This window comes from Maylandia zebra, linkage group LG16 (genome assembly GCF_041146795.1).
Source record: "Maylandia zebra isolate NMK-2024a linkage group LG16, Mzebra_GT3a, whole genome shotgun sequence".
Lineage (NCBI taxonomy): Eukaryota > Metazoa > Chordata > Actinopteri > Cichliformes > Cichlidae > Maylandia > Maylandia zebra.
The window spans coordinates 33,056,687-33,070,345 of record NC_135182.1 but is presented as its reverse complement, the minus strand read 5'-3'; positions in this window follow the sequence as shown (position 1 = coordinate 33,070,345).

Below are 13,659 nucleotides of genomic sequence, written 5' to 3'. Positions count from 1 at the left end.
ATCTCCTGTGGTAACGCCTGAGGAAATAATTGAGTACCCAAAGATACATTTATCTGATAGCCATCAGCAAACATGCTGTTGTCAAAGCAAACTAATGAATCCTTAATTTTGCTCTTGCATATAATTATGTAAGTGTTACGGCGCAGAACATGAAATCTCAATAGTTGTGTGAGACATTTAGCCAAAAGCCTAAATAGTTGGTCATGAACTAATTTATTTATTGAATTTATTTTGGAAAATTTCTTAAGCAGACCAAAATGTAGACCACACTACAGACAGAAAGTCAAGGAGTAAAACTATAGAGAAATAAAAAATAGACATAAAAATAAAAAAGTAAAAGTACTGCAGGCTGGTTGTAGGAAATCCCAAAGAAAGTCTACAAGAAAATACATTTTAACAAGAACAGACTTGGAACTGGACAGGAGGGCAAAAGCAAAGGAACATGAACATAACCAATGGCCATGACTGAATAGACCGACCCATAAAGACAGAGGGGAAGATTTGGAAACAAGGCCTAGGTAGAAACAGTTAGAGTGGGGCAGACAATGGAAGTAGGAAGGGAGTAAAAGCTGGAAGTAAAAAAACAAAAAGTAAAACTGTAAACCAATAATGGAAACTTTAAAAAAATAAACCTGAAGCAGGACCCAGACCGCAGTGCTCCGCTTTTGAAAAGTTTCTTTCACAGGTAGTCAGTTCAATCTGGAGCAGCAAGAACATCACGTGAGTGTGTGTTCACTGAACAGGAATAATCTGCTACCAAGGAAAGAGGAAGAGTTTGGCCAGAGCTGTACTGACGGATATGTTGCTGTGATTTTGATGTGAGTTCAGATTTTGAGTTTTTTTTCCAGAACAGGTGTTTTTCCAGCAAGCAAAGGAAGTAGTGGAAGACACGCAGGCAGGTGAATTTCAGGTAAGGAAAAACACCGTTCTTCTTTCTGCAGGGACAGCCCACCTCAAGATTACAGGTGTGTTTTTATTCTGGTGCTTCAGCCAACTGAGAGAATTACTGAGAGGCAAAGAGGGTTTTTTTTAGGTATTCAAACAAGCACCAGAGAACCTTATTACCACAAACCAATATGACTCCAACCTGGCATGGAGTGTAAGCCCGAGCTGGTCCTTAAATACAGAACAGGTGTGTCAACTGAAGAGTGGATTTCACCACCAGGTGGAGCCCAAAGTAGAGCTGGCCCGAACTCCACCTGAGAGCAGAGGAAAGAGAGAAGAAGGAGAAAAAATCCTTACACCATGACAAAAACAGAGGGAACCAAAAGACAAATAACTAACATTGAAAAACATCAAAACTTAAACAGGGGGACACTGATGGCAGGAGGACACAGGAAACTAGAAACAAAGGTGTGTAACCAAACCAACAAATGCAGAACGGCCATGACTGTAAATAGAGATGGCCTTGCAGCAAATAAATACATGGGCCTGTCCCTGTACTCAGTAAAGGACTGCTCAGTCTCCCTTCACCATTAGCAAGTATCTGAGCATGAACTTTCCTTTTAAGTGCACTTTTAGTGTGTTAACTTGAAGCTGAACTTGCTGTGCGCTTACCTGTTCAGTCTGCAGATGTGTTATCTACCTAAAGTGATGCGCAGACTGAAATATGTAAAGAGCTGGGCTGAACGTGACACATGTAAAGTAATATCTAAAATAAACACATTAAACTTATGTATGCATAGCTGGTGCAACAGCCCGCAGGTGTTTGGGATCTGGGAATATCACTTGCCATCCATATGCCAACAGTCTGTGGGAGAATGAATTGTCAAGAAATAAGTACTATGCACTACAGTGGATTAAGTAGTTAGACAAACATAATAAGCACTTACACACACAGAGGAAGTCAGCAGTAATTTCCCTGGGAGTTTCAGACAATACTGAGTGAGGAAGGAATGAAAATTTGGAAGACAGAGACTCCCTCGGCTGTTTCTGTGTTGTCTTACGTACAGTGTGATGTGTCATATGAACTTGTTTTCTGTCTCTGTTCCTTGAGGCTGCTAAACCATACAATGAAAAGACAAATTTAGTGTGTCTCCTAGTTGTCGGCCTCCGTTCTGACTTCTTTAGGAATTTTAAAATCAATACTGATAACGCTACGAATTTAAAAAAATCTAAAATATATTAGCTGGTATTTTTTCCCCAGACACATGAAGCAGAAACAGATTTTGACATTTGTTATGTGTAGTTATTTGAGTCCTTACTAAAATAATATAACAATAGAGTTCAGCTATAACCTTGTTTTACTGTCAATGCTAATATGATACATGTGAAAATACCTAACATCAGTCAGTATATCTGTTTGTATTAGCTGGGGTTTACGTTTTTTAAAATACAAGCTAATATCTTATTGTTATTTTTAACAAATCCAATAAAGAAGACCAAACTCAGTAATATGTTAACCCACCTATTAATACTTTTTTTTATATAACCGCATAAAGAAATTTAAATATTAAGTTTGGACACCACAGGATATTCATGCGACTTGTTGATAATCAGAAATTGTCAGAATATCCTCAACTTTACCCTTTAATTTTGTATTACATACAAAAAATTATCAGAAGGAGATGCCAAACGTGTTCACAGAGAAGCCACTGATTATCCTCAGACGATGGTTCAGTTGTAAGTTCAAACCATTTAGTAAGCAGATTCTCATCAAATTGAAATATTGGAGCAGATTTCCATTAAAGCTTCTGTCATATCAGATATTTTAAAATATAATTAAGGATAAATAATTAATCCAATGAATTGCTTTTTCTATGTACCGTATAGACCCAGGGCCTGCCTCACAAAGTAGGATTACTAACCTTATCTCATGTGGGTATGGCCTATATGGAGTTTAAAAATGACAGCTGTTAACACGTCAAGGATAAGCTGTATCCAGCCTGTACTCAGCACAAATTTATGATGCAAAGATGTAAATCACCATTACATTTCTTCAGCATCAGTCTCAGATGCTCTATTGCACCACAGTTCTGGCCTGAAAAAATGCACACTTTGAGCTTTTCTTGCTCACTTGGCAGCTCTTTGAAGTCGTGTCCACTCGTATGTAATTGATACGAGCAGCCGTTTACAGAGTCCTGTTTTAAGAGAGACTGCCAATTAGGCTGTCTGTCACTTATGTAACACTAATGAGAAATTACACCCTTTAATCACTGTAAATGTTGATACTAACGGTGAGCTACCTGCCAACCTCCACAGCATTCAGTGAATACAAATTGGCCAAAGCAGAGCTGACTGGAGCCTCAGTATATGTTTTACTCTCTATCTGAGGACCAACTCTTGAACTTTTAAAGCCTGAACCATGCAATAATTGCCAGAAAATTCAGTTTTATTGAAAAACAACAACAATAATATTGATTATAATTATGATGGAAACTAGGTTTTTGTACATTCAGATAGGCTTAAATCACATGTTTGTTCCTCAGGAATAAACTGTACTGCATGAGTTGTACATTTGCTCCTAGTTTGAGATTAAAATGACAGCAAGAAAAAAAGAACACCTCTGCAGATAGTTGGGTGTTAACAGTTTTACTGTTAAGTTTGATAGGAAAGCCTCAGGTATTTGAGGAAGCTGTCAAAAAAATGTGAGCAGCTGGAAGGATTATGCTGAGAGAACTAATCCTAGACATAAACCAAAAAATGATTTTATTAAAGTCAGCCATACTGAAACACAGGTCTTGGTGAAAGTGGTGGCAACCAGTGGTGACACAGTTGTGACAGCAGTGTAGAAGTAAGACCGATGAGCATTTTAACACAGTGTACGCAGGTGTAATTACTGATGTTAGCGGCCACCTGGTAGCCAGTCAGTGCTTGTGGATTATAAGTGAAGCAGCTGATATGGAGTTATGTCCTTGTGCCAGTCAGCTTGGAGGATGTCCAACCTGTGCTTATTAAAAAGTAAGAATCAAAAAGCTTTCTGGGTATTTAATGTGTTTCCTCTCAAGTTTTAAAGACCGCTGTGCAGTGAAAAACACAATCTCCATTTTCAATGGCTCTAATCCTGTTTAAATGTAGATTAGAGAAACTCTGTAATGTAATTAAATGCAGGTATGAGGTAAACAGCTCTTTCTCCTTCTGACTTGAGCATTATATGGAAGTGTGCCCAGTGTCTACATTAACATTTTTTGCTACTAGAAAAGTGGCAAGTTTTGTTTTCATGGCTTTTAAATCTTGCATCTTAGGTGAGCACAGGATAACAGGACAGAATTTCTATTCATTGTGAAAAGTTTTAAGCTCCAAGATATGGAGGTTTTGTTCTTGGATGGCATTTATAAAGAACTCACCATATTCACATGTACAGAGCATATCTCAGGGGAGGGCGGTGTGGTGGAAAATCCAAACGCAGGCTACATAGGAAGGTTTAAAGAACAGTAAGCAAGCTGCTAAAAAATTCTCAAGAGAGAACGCAGGAAACTATAATCACAAAAACAGATGAATCAATTTAATCAAAACAAGAAACATTTTTTAAAAAGAGAGCAAAGTTCAAAAAAAGCAACAAAAAAGTCCAGGTCACAACAGCTTCACAGTAATAACCGTCTTTGTTATTGAAGTAACTACCTTGCAGGCAAAAGATTTACCAGTCTCTGAAAACTGAACAGAGGTTGGCTGTTAGTCAAAGTCTGTCTCCTGCAGGGCGATAAGTGTGAAAACTCTACAGCAACATCTGAAATTCATCAGAAAACAGCAATTATTTGTATTTTCACTTAATAAGAACAGTGAGTAGAGGGTAAATAAAAACCTTGTAAGAATGAGTCATTTAACTCAGGTGTTAATGAACCTGAAGCTCAACATTTAGTCACAGTAGTTTTACTGCAACTGTCTTCACAGATTATATCTTGATAACAGGTAAATGTTGAAACTTTAAGCTCAATGAATAAAATGTAAAATCACTGGAAACCACAAACATGTCTATAGCATTACTTATAGGCTTTATAATGTGCTTTGATAAGTAAACCTGCATTCTTTAAAACAGACAGCATGTGGTGCCTAAAGACATTTTTCTGATGAGGATATGGACCAGTTATGCATCAGTTCCTACTTTCAATTCATATTTACCACAACATGATGAAAATTTAGTAAATTATGGCCCCAATGAGAGCAAAAAAGGAAGCTAAACCAGGTAAGCTTGGTTGGCAAGTTGTTAACCTATGAACCAACCAGTCACAGCAGATGGCCCCGCCCCTTTCTGAGCCTGGTTCTGTTGGAGGTTTCCTCCTGTTTAAAGGGAGTTTTTCATTCCCACTGTTGCCAAGTGCTTGCTCAAAGGGGTTGGGTTGATTTTTGGGATGTTCTCTGTAATATTGTAGAGTCTTTAGCCTCCAGTATAAACATCCTTGAGGTGACTGCTGTTTTGATTTTGTGCTATATAAATAAAATTGAATTGAATGTGTAGTGTCTCTTGGTTTCTCAGCCTTAGTCTTCTCACTGTGAAAAAAAATCTCAGTTTGACGTTTCACTGACCTTTTGGTCACAATGATTTCAGATTTTTCTGAAGACTAAAATTCAGCACAAATCTTTCTCACACATTTTCTAATATTTCTTTTAACAACATTATGGGGGAGCTGAAACGATGAGGGAAAGGTTCTATGTGAGCATTCATCTTTGAATTTTACTGCTCAGTGCTTATTCAAGTGAAGGCCTATTTCCAGATGATTCACCTGTATGGAGCTATGGCCCCATGCAAAAAGAATTTCCTGTGACCACTCATTCTTATTCTCTTTATGTACACAGACACACACCTGCCTCCTCCACAAAAGCTTGAAAGTGCGTCACTTAAATCATATCCAGACCTCTGTGACAAAGCCAGTAGTGTGTTTTGAAAATGCCTTACTGCTTCAGGCACAGCGGTGCTTTATAGATTTCATTTCACAGCAGCAGCCTACCAGGACTGGGCAAATGGCTCTGCAGTCGCACACTTGGTATAGTTTTTGTACATTGCTTGAGGATGAGTAGATTTGCAGTATCATGCGATCAAAACAACAGTACTCCGCATCTCATTTCACTGTGTATTATTCCATCCCCACAGACATGAGGTGGGGAGACAACTCACGACCCAGCAAGAAATTTCACATATTTTCTACCCTGAGAGAGAACTGCCTTCCCATTATGTGACACATGTCTGTTCTAGTTCGTATTTGTTTAGCATGATTTATTCAGAAAATCATAGATATATTCCTCAGTGAGATTTGGAAAAGAGACCTGAGGACAAAGTGCATATACAGATGTATCATCCCACACGTGTTTACACAACTATACAGTATAAAATCCACTAAATATATTTAAATCGTAGAACTAATTGAACCGGTGTGACGGCCGGGATGGCTGATGTGTTTGAGGCGTGAAACAAAACGCAGATACGGGAGAGAGTGATGAAGGTTTAAACGAAAAGCGAGCCTTTATTGTGGTTGATATCATAGGCAGAAAAAAAGCAAAGCGAGCAGGAGGGAAAAACGAAACTAAAACCTACACTGGGAAAAATTAAGGTAGCTCCATGCCCTCCTGGGTTTTAAATGCACCTTAGAACACACATGCATCAACACTACAATGAGCGGGTGGAGGGAGGTTTGGAGTCTTCTCTCACCCCCATTCTCTGCGGCCTGCTGGAGCGGGGGGGCTAGGAGGAGGAGTTGGCCGTCCGACTGGGGTCTGGAATGTGGGGCCTCCCTGCTGCTGTGGAGTCGGGGCGGTCTGCTTCTCCCCACCGCAGGGAAAAGGGTCACACCACCTGGGTCTGGGTGCAGTTCCCCCCTCCAGGGGCAAGGGTACCTAGACCCGGTTCGTAGAGTACGCTTGGGGAGTGTGATCGTGTGTACAGCGTCTCTTTATGTCTGTCTCCACGTTGGTTGAGTGTGGAGCAAGTGCATATGAGAGCATGAGGGTGGGAATGGATGTTTGTATCTGTGTGTGCCTGTATGTCTGTGTCTATATGTCAGGTTGGGTATCAGACGCCACCTCTCTGGGACATCTCAGACCCTCCAAGGTTTGGAGGTCTATCTCCCCCCCCCCCCACCACTTCCCCTGCCGGTGGCGGACTCCCTCAGACATCGGTGCATTGGTGGTTCTTTGTGTCCGGGGATGGGCGTCCAGGTACACACCGGCTCACTTCTTGGTGGCCGCTTATCGGGGCCTGGAGCCTGGTGCTCGCTCGGGCCACTCCGGAGGTGGGGTGCCCCCGGCCCCTCGGCCTGGGGCTCGGTCACTCAGGCACAGCTGGCTGCCGGCGGAGCTCACGGGCGCGTTACTGCAACCCCCCCTGGCTTCTGTCCGCGGCTGCTGAGTGACCCCTCATCTGGGGCTCTCCTCAGCTGCCCCTCTGTTGGTCTTCCTTGGTCTCTTGTGTTCTGGGGGCCTCTGGATGTCTGGAGTTTTGATCTCCTCCATACCTGCTTCATGCCCTGGAGGACGGGGCTGTGGCCCCCCCACACCCTCTAGCAGATCATTACATGAAGGAACCTTTTAAAAAAACAAGCGCGTCCATGCTCACAGGTGTACACACGGGTGATCACACCCACAAACTACACCCTTTTTGGCTCCTACCTCAAAGCACACTGTGTTCTGTTGATCTTATGTGCTGCACAATAATGTTTAATATTTAGTATTTACTGTCATATTCCCATATATCATTGTGATGTTGTTTATTCTATTACTCTCGTTTTCTTCTGCTTGTTTTCTTTTTCTTTCTCAACAGGTGATCCAGGTGATCGATATATGCATTTTTTTCTCTGCTTATTCTGTTGGTTTTTGTTTTTTGCCCTTCTCCCCCGTCCCTCTTCTCAGCTGTTTTTCTTTCCCTCTTTCTTTCTCCCCTTCTTTCCCCCAGTCAAGTCTGTCCCGTATTCAGCAAATGAAAATAAAATAAACAATAAAAGGTGAATCAAATGGACCATTACGGCAAGGCTGGGATGGTCAATTTGGTAAAGTAAATCCGTTGGGCATCTTTCCTCGCCTTTAGACAACAATTCTGATGGCAAAAGAGCCAAACAGGACAGGCAAAAAAAAAAAAAAAGATTAAATATGAAAACTGTGACAAGAAACAATCTAGACAGGTGCATATGAAACTATGAGGTGAAAAAACATGAGCATAAACCTGAGACCTGGAGAAACATAAAGCAGAACAAACAGACGACCCAACACTAAACATAGGAAGACAGAGGACTTAAATAGAAGGGTAATGAGGGAAGTAGAAACACCTGGAGAAACACAGCTGACACAAAGTAACCTGACGCCACAGGGGAAGCAAAACTAAACACACTGAATATGGAAAAACAAGACTTTCAAAATAAAACAGGAAACATGGAGACAACAACACACAAGTTTGACAACATAAAACACGGAGACAAGAAAGACATGACAGACTGGGGAAACACGGAACACAGGGAGAGACACATGAGAATAGATTAGGGAGACGCAAACACAGGCATAACTAAACGTTAAACAATGGGGACAAGACAGACCAACACAGAAGACAGGAAAAGACTCACCAACACGGAGACACACCTAGACTAAAACTCAACTAATCCCTAACTAAATAATAGTACAAGAACTGAACATTATTCCAATCTAAACATAAGAAAATCAAAAATACAAAGTAGAGCTGGGCGATAAAACGATAACGATATGTATTGCCATATAACGTCTTCTCGATAGGAAAATACAATTATCGCGATAGACCTCATCTCTCTCTCTTCCTCTTTAAAAAAAGAAAAGAAAAAAGGAACAGCCAATCCAAATTAAGTAGCGCAGAGCCGAACCACGTCACGTGACTTGTTACGTACAGCACAAGTGCCAAGCCGCACGTGTGTATTTGTTTGCGAAGCAGCTAACCGCCGTGTCGACCGGGTAATGGAGAAAATGAGTGTACCAAGTAGAGAAAAATCAACCGAGAGAACGGAAGAGAACACAGATGACGGCTCGAATGCCGAAGAGATAGTCGAAAAGAAGGGCCAGAAAAGTTCCGTAGTGTGGAGATATTTCGGCTATTTGAAGTCCGACAAAAAACAGAGTAGCACGCACTGTAAGTTGTGCTGAAAGCATGTTCCCACCAAGTCTGGAAATACAACAAACCTTTTTCATCACCTGAAGCAGTGCCACCCACTAGAGCACACTCAATCTCTGACTGAAAGTGCTAATTTGTCATCGAAAACAACCAGGGGAATCCCTGCGAAGAAGCAACAGTCAATTGAGTCGGCTTTCTCCAGCGTCTTACCATATGACAAAAAAGCTAAGAGACATTGCGACATAACGAATGCCATAGCCTACTGTCTTGCTAAAGACATGCTACCAATAAACACTGTCGAAAATGAAGGATTCAAGCAGCTAATTAAGGTACTGGATTCTCGTTACCAACTCCCTGGACGTAAACATTTCTCTCAGACAGCGCTTCCAAAGCTATATAGAGAGTGCCGTGAGGCTGTTGAGAAGGAGCTACAAACTGTATCGTTCTTCGCTACTACATCCAACATGTGGTCAAGTCGCACGCCAGAACCTTACCTTAGCCTTACTGCCCACTATATCGACCAAGACTGGAATCTGAAAAGCAAATGTCTTCAAACTGCCTACCTTCCCAACGACCACATGGGTGAAGTAATTGCATTAGGACTGTCAGAAGCGCTTGCATCCTGGGGACTGAGTGAAGACAAACAAGTCTGCATCACAACTGATAGTGGGACAAATATAGTAAAGGCCACATCCCTGAATAACTGGACCCGGCTGCAGTGCTTCGGACATCGACTTCACTCAGCTATCGGTAAGTTGGGAAGCAGAATAAAATTAAAAATGCCTCTTTTAATTGTGTTTTTGAGCCCATGTAAATATATTAAAAGCTAGAGATCTAAATCACTTCAATGGTTATTGTTAAAAAATAAACATCAGAAAGAATATTCTTCATGTCAGCCTATTTATTTGAGGTAATAGTTGCTGTTGGCATGCCTAATAGGCAAATATTCAGTCACTCTTCAGTGTAAATCAAGTTGAGAAAATGTGCTAAATAAAATTTAGAATTCTGGGGTTCTATCAGGATCCCAATTGGCTAATACAGAACCTCAGCTCTTTTTCCTATAAAGAACATTAAATTATGATTCCACCAAATGGGGCAATTCAAGACAAAAAGAACAAGTGATTAAAACGTCAAATATAACAATGATGTTGATAACACCAGCCTCTGTCACCTTTTTATTAGTCCAGAATGCCGCAGCACGCCTTTTAAGCGGCACTAGAAGACAGGATCATATCACTCCTATTCTAGCTAACCTCCACTGGCTTCCTGTCAAATACCGTATTGTTTTTAAAATTCTTCTATACACTTTTAAAATCTTAAATAACTTGGCACCCAGTTATTTGATTGACCTTCTTAATTTATATATCCCTACAAGGGCACTCAGATCCTCTAATCAGGGGCTCCTAATGCAACCAATGTCTCGACTAAAGACGAAGGGGGATCGTGCCTTTGCTTTTGCTGCACCAAAACTCTGGAACAGCCTGCCGGTTGATGTCCGTGCGTCGGAAACTATTCAATCTTTCAAATCATGGTTAAAAACCCATTTGTTTAAGCTCGCCTTTCAAACTACTTAGCTTAATTTCTTCCCGGTTCGTGCTTGTTGCAATATTACCATCCTATAACTGTATTTCTTTGTTGTTAATTGTTTTCTTTTGCTGTAAACCTGCAAGTATGGCTCGTCTGTGAAGCACTTTGTTGTACCTGTGACTTTTAAATGTGCTATAGAAATAAAATTGAAATTGAAATTTTAAATATAAGATAAAACCAGCAGCCCCTCCTAGAGGGTATTTAGTACAGGGGGTAATATTGTGACTTGCCACAGGGCCGCTTTAAAGCCTGAAGCAGTGGATAGACTTGTCTTCCTGTCCCACAACCTGTAGGCTTTTGTCAGACTAAAGTTTTTTATGTATGTATGTATGTATGTATGTATGTCACCTTGGATGTGTACCTAGGATTTAAAGAATGTTCTGTTAGCATCTTTATTTTAAAACTGTTGGAAAAGCTAAGCTATACAACAAGGAGAGTGAGAATTTCCTTTTAGTTCTCAGTTTATTTTTGATATTGACTAAAGTTAGTCAATTTTGTCTGTTCTTCTGTAAAAAAAACCTAAGATTTATTTTTAGAATTAATGTTTTGTTTCTAAGTGGAAGTGACAATTTAGTAGTCTGTTTGTTCTATTTTCAAACTTAAACGCTTTAGCGGCTGCCTTTTGTGTAGTTTGCAATATTTGCCTTTATTTATTTGAAACTGAAGTCTCATTTTCCTTAAGTACATCTGCCCTGTTTAACTTATTATGGGAAATAAATATTTAAATCAATACAAGCTGCTGATTATTTCACATTTTACTTGTGAGCAACGGCACATTTAAATCGTACAAATTTAGTTATTTGGCTTATATCGTGATATATATTGTTATCGCCTGAAATGAAAAAAACATATCGTGATATGAAAAAATCTTATATCACCCAGCTCTAATACAAAGTAAACTCAAAACACTGGGTCACTGGCTCCTGACACCCGGTTGCTACATATGCCAGTTTTCTATTCTGGCTGACCACAGTTTACAAGATGAGTGGAAGATTTTTCACTCCAGTTTTTGGTGCAGTGGGTCCTTTGTGTAAAACACAAAATTTCGCGTTCGGCGTGACGGCTGCTCTAAGGAGGTCAGCCACTACATCTGCACCCTTGCTGGGAATATCAAATAATCTGCTAAAAAATCATGGTATTATTTTTGACCAGGATTTGAATCTCACATCTCCAAGCTCATCTGGTCCTTTTTCTTTCATCTAAGAAACATCACAAAAATCAAAACTTTTCATGTGTATTTCTCAGTCTTTCCTAACCCATGTTCAGCTGGTCCAGAACATGGCAGCTAGGTTCAAACATCCCCTCTTTTCTTGCTTCCCGTCACTGGCTTAGAACTCATGTTAAAATTGTATTAATAATATATAAATCCCTACATGGCCAGTCTCCTGCTGAGATCTTATTCTAGGCTTTGATCTCTCCCATCATCTGATCGGGTTCTATAAACTGTACCAAAACCAGAGGTGATTATAATTTTTGAAGTAGTAGCTACTAAACTTTGGAACAGACAACTGGCCTGAACTAGTGAGGAAGACTGTTCCAAACAACTCCCTACTCAAACATTTATCATTTTATAGTTGTTTTTTTAACCTTTGCCCAATTTTTTGTCTGTATTTCGTTTCAAATGTGTATTTATTAGTATGCATGTATGTAAAAACAAACATAAGATCATATATTTGACTGTGTTAGCATGTTGGGACATGTAAAAGTTATTATATTCTTCCTATTATTAAAACAAAAGCAGATTTCTTATTCAGAGCTGAATAAAGAACTCACATGAAGCTTTCATATTGTAGAAAAACCTGGCTGTGACATCTATTGGCTTGCAGGGATCTTTCTTTCTTCCTGTGACTGGTCTACTTTTACTGTCCAATTACATGCATTTTGGGTTCCTTGGTGAAAATGGATGGATTTATGGGAGATTCATTTTGCTACTCATGTAAAGAAGGTAATCTTTGTTTTTAAAAAAGGAGTCTTTCAATGTGAGAAACAATTCTGGGGGAAGCAAAGAGCCCCATCCATAAAACATCTCTAGTGAATTCACCTCCGAATGATATTACTCACAATGACAATAACCCAAGGCACCTCACTCAGTTATACTGATCCGTGTGAATGTAGCAGCACACTGACCCTCATGTTCTTCCTGGCAGAGGGGCCCGGGAGGGAGGACTGGAGACACTGAAGTCTCTGAGGACGTAATGGGTCAAGACTGACAGATTTTGGTACATGGGGGGGGGGGGGGGGGGGGGAATCTTCAGTTGGTAAAAGTTTGAACTGCCTCTGGCACGTGACATTTCTCAGTGTGCTGTCTGGGATACTGCAAATACCAAACTGAATCTTGTGTGTTTAATACACCTGGAGCTGACGTCTTGAATAAAACAGCTTCTTTTTAAGCCAAAGCAACACCTAAGCTCTGTCCTATATTGCAGTTTTGAATATGCGGCACTCTTCCCGACCAGGTGTTTACTGCACTGCATAGATGTCAGCTTATGCCTAATTTGCTTCCTGGCAGCGTTCTCACTATAGTATCTCTCTCCCCATGCCCCTCTTCTTAATGCACTCCTGAAACGTTCACATATATTCTGGTTTAAAATGACTCTTATGGCTGTAAATCAACTCATACTTATGTGCGCGCATACACACAAGAGGACTGATGTTTCCCAATAACTCACTCATTCAGCCATCCACCAACTGGCTGGACAGACTTTGATGAAACAGGGCTTTGGAACACAGTGAGTCGCTCTGGAGCCCGTGTCACCACGCATGAGGCATTCTGCGTCTTCGGCAATTGATTTCCAGCTGACACTCAAGTGGCTGCCAGTGAAAGATGACCTGTCAGTGCAACTCAGGGGAGCACATCTACCGAGGCATCATGTCGAGAGACTCATGCGTAAGATGGCAGGTAGACAGACACAGGAGACCCCGAGCTGGGCCTACTGGGGAGCCTCTCTTATTAATAGCCCCAGGTCATTGAAAGCTTGCTAACAAGCCAAGCAGGCAAGTATAAGAAAGTCATACTTCTTATTTTGAAGTGAGTACTGCAGTTTGCTTGTATGTCTGACTGTGAGACTCTTGAG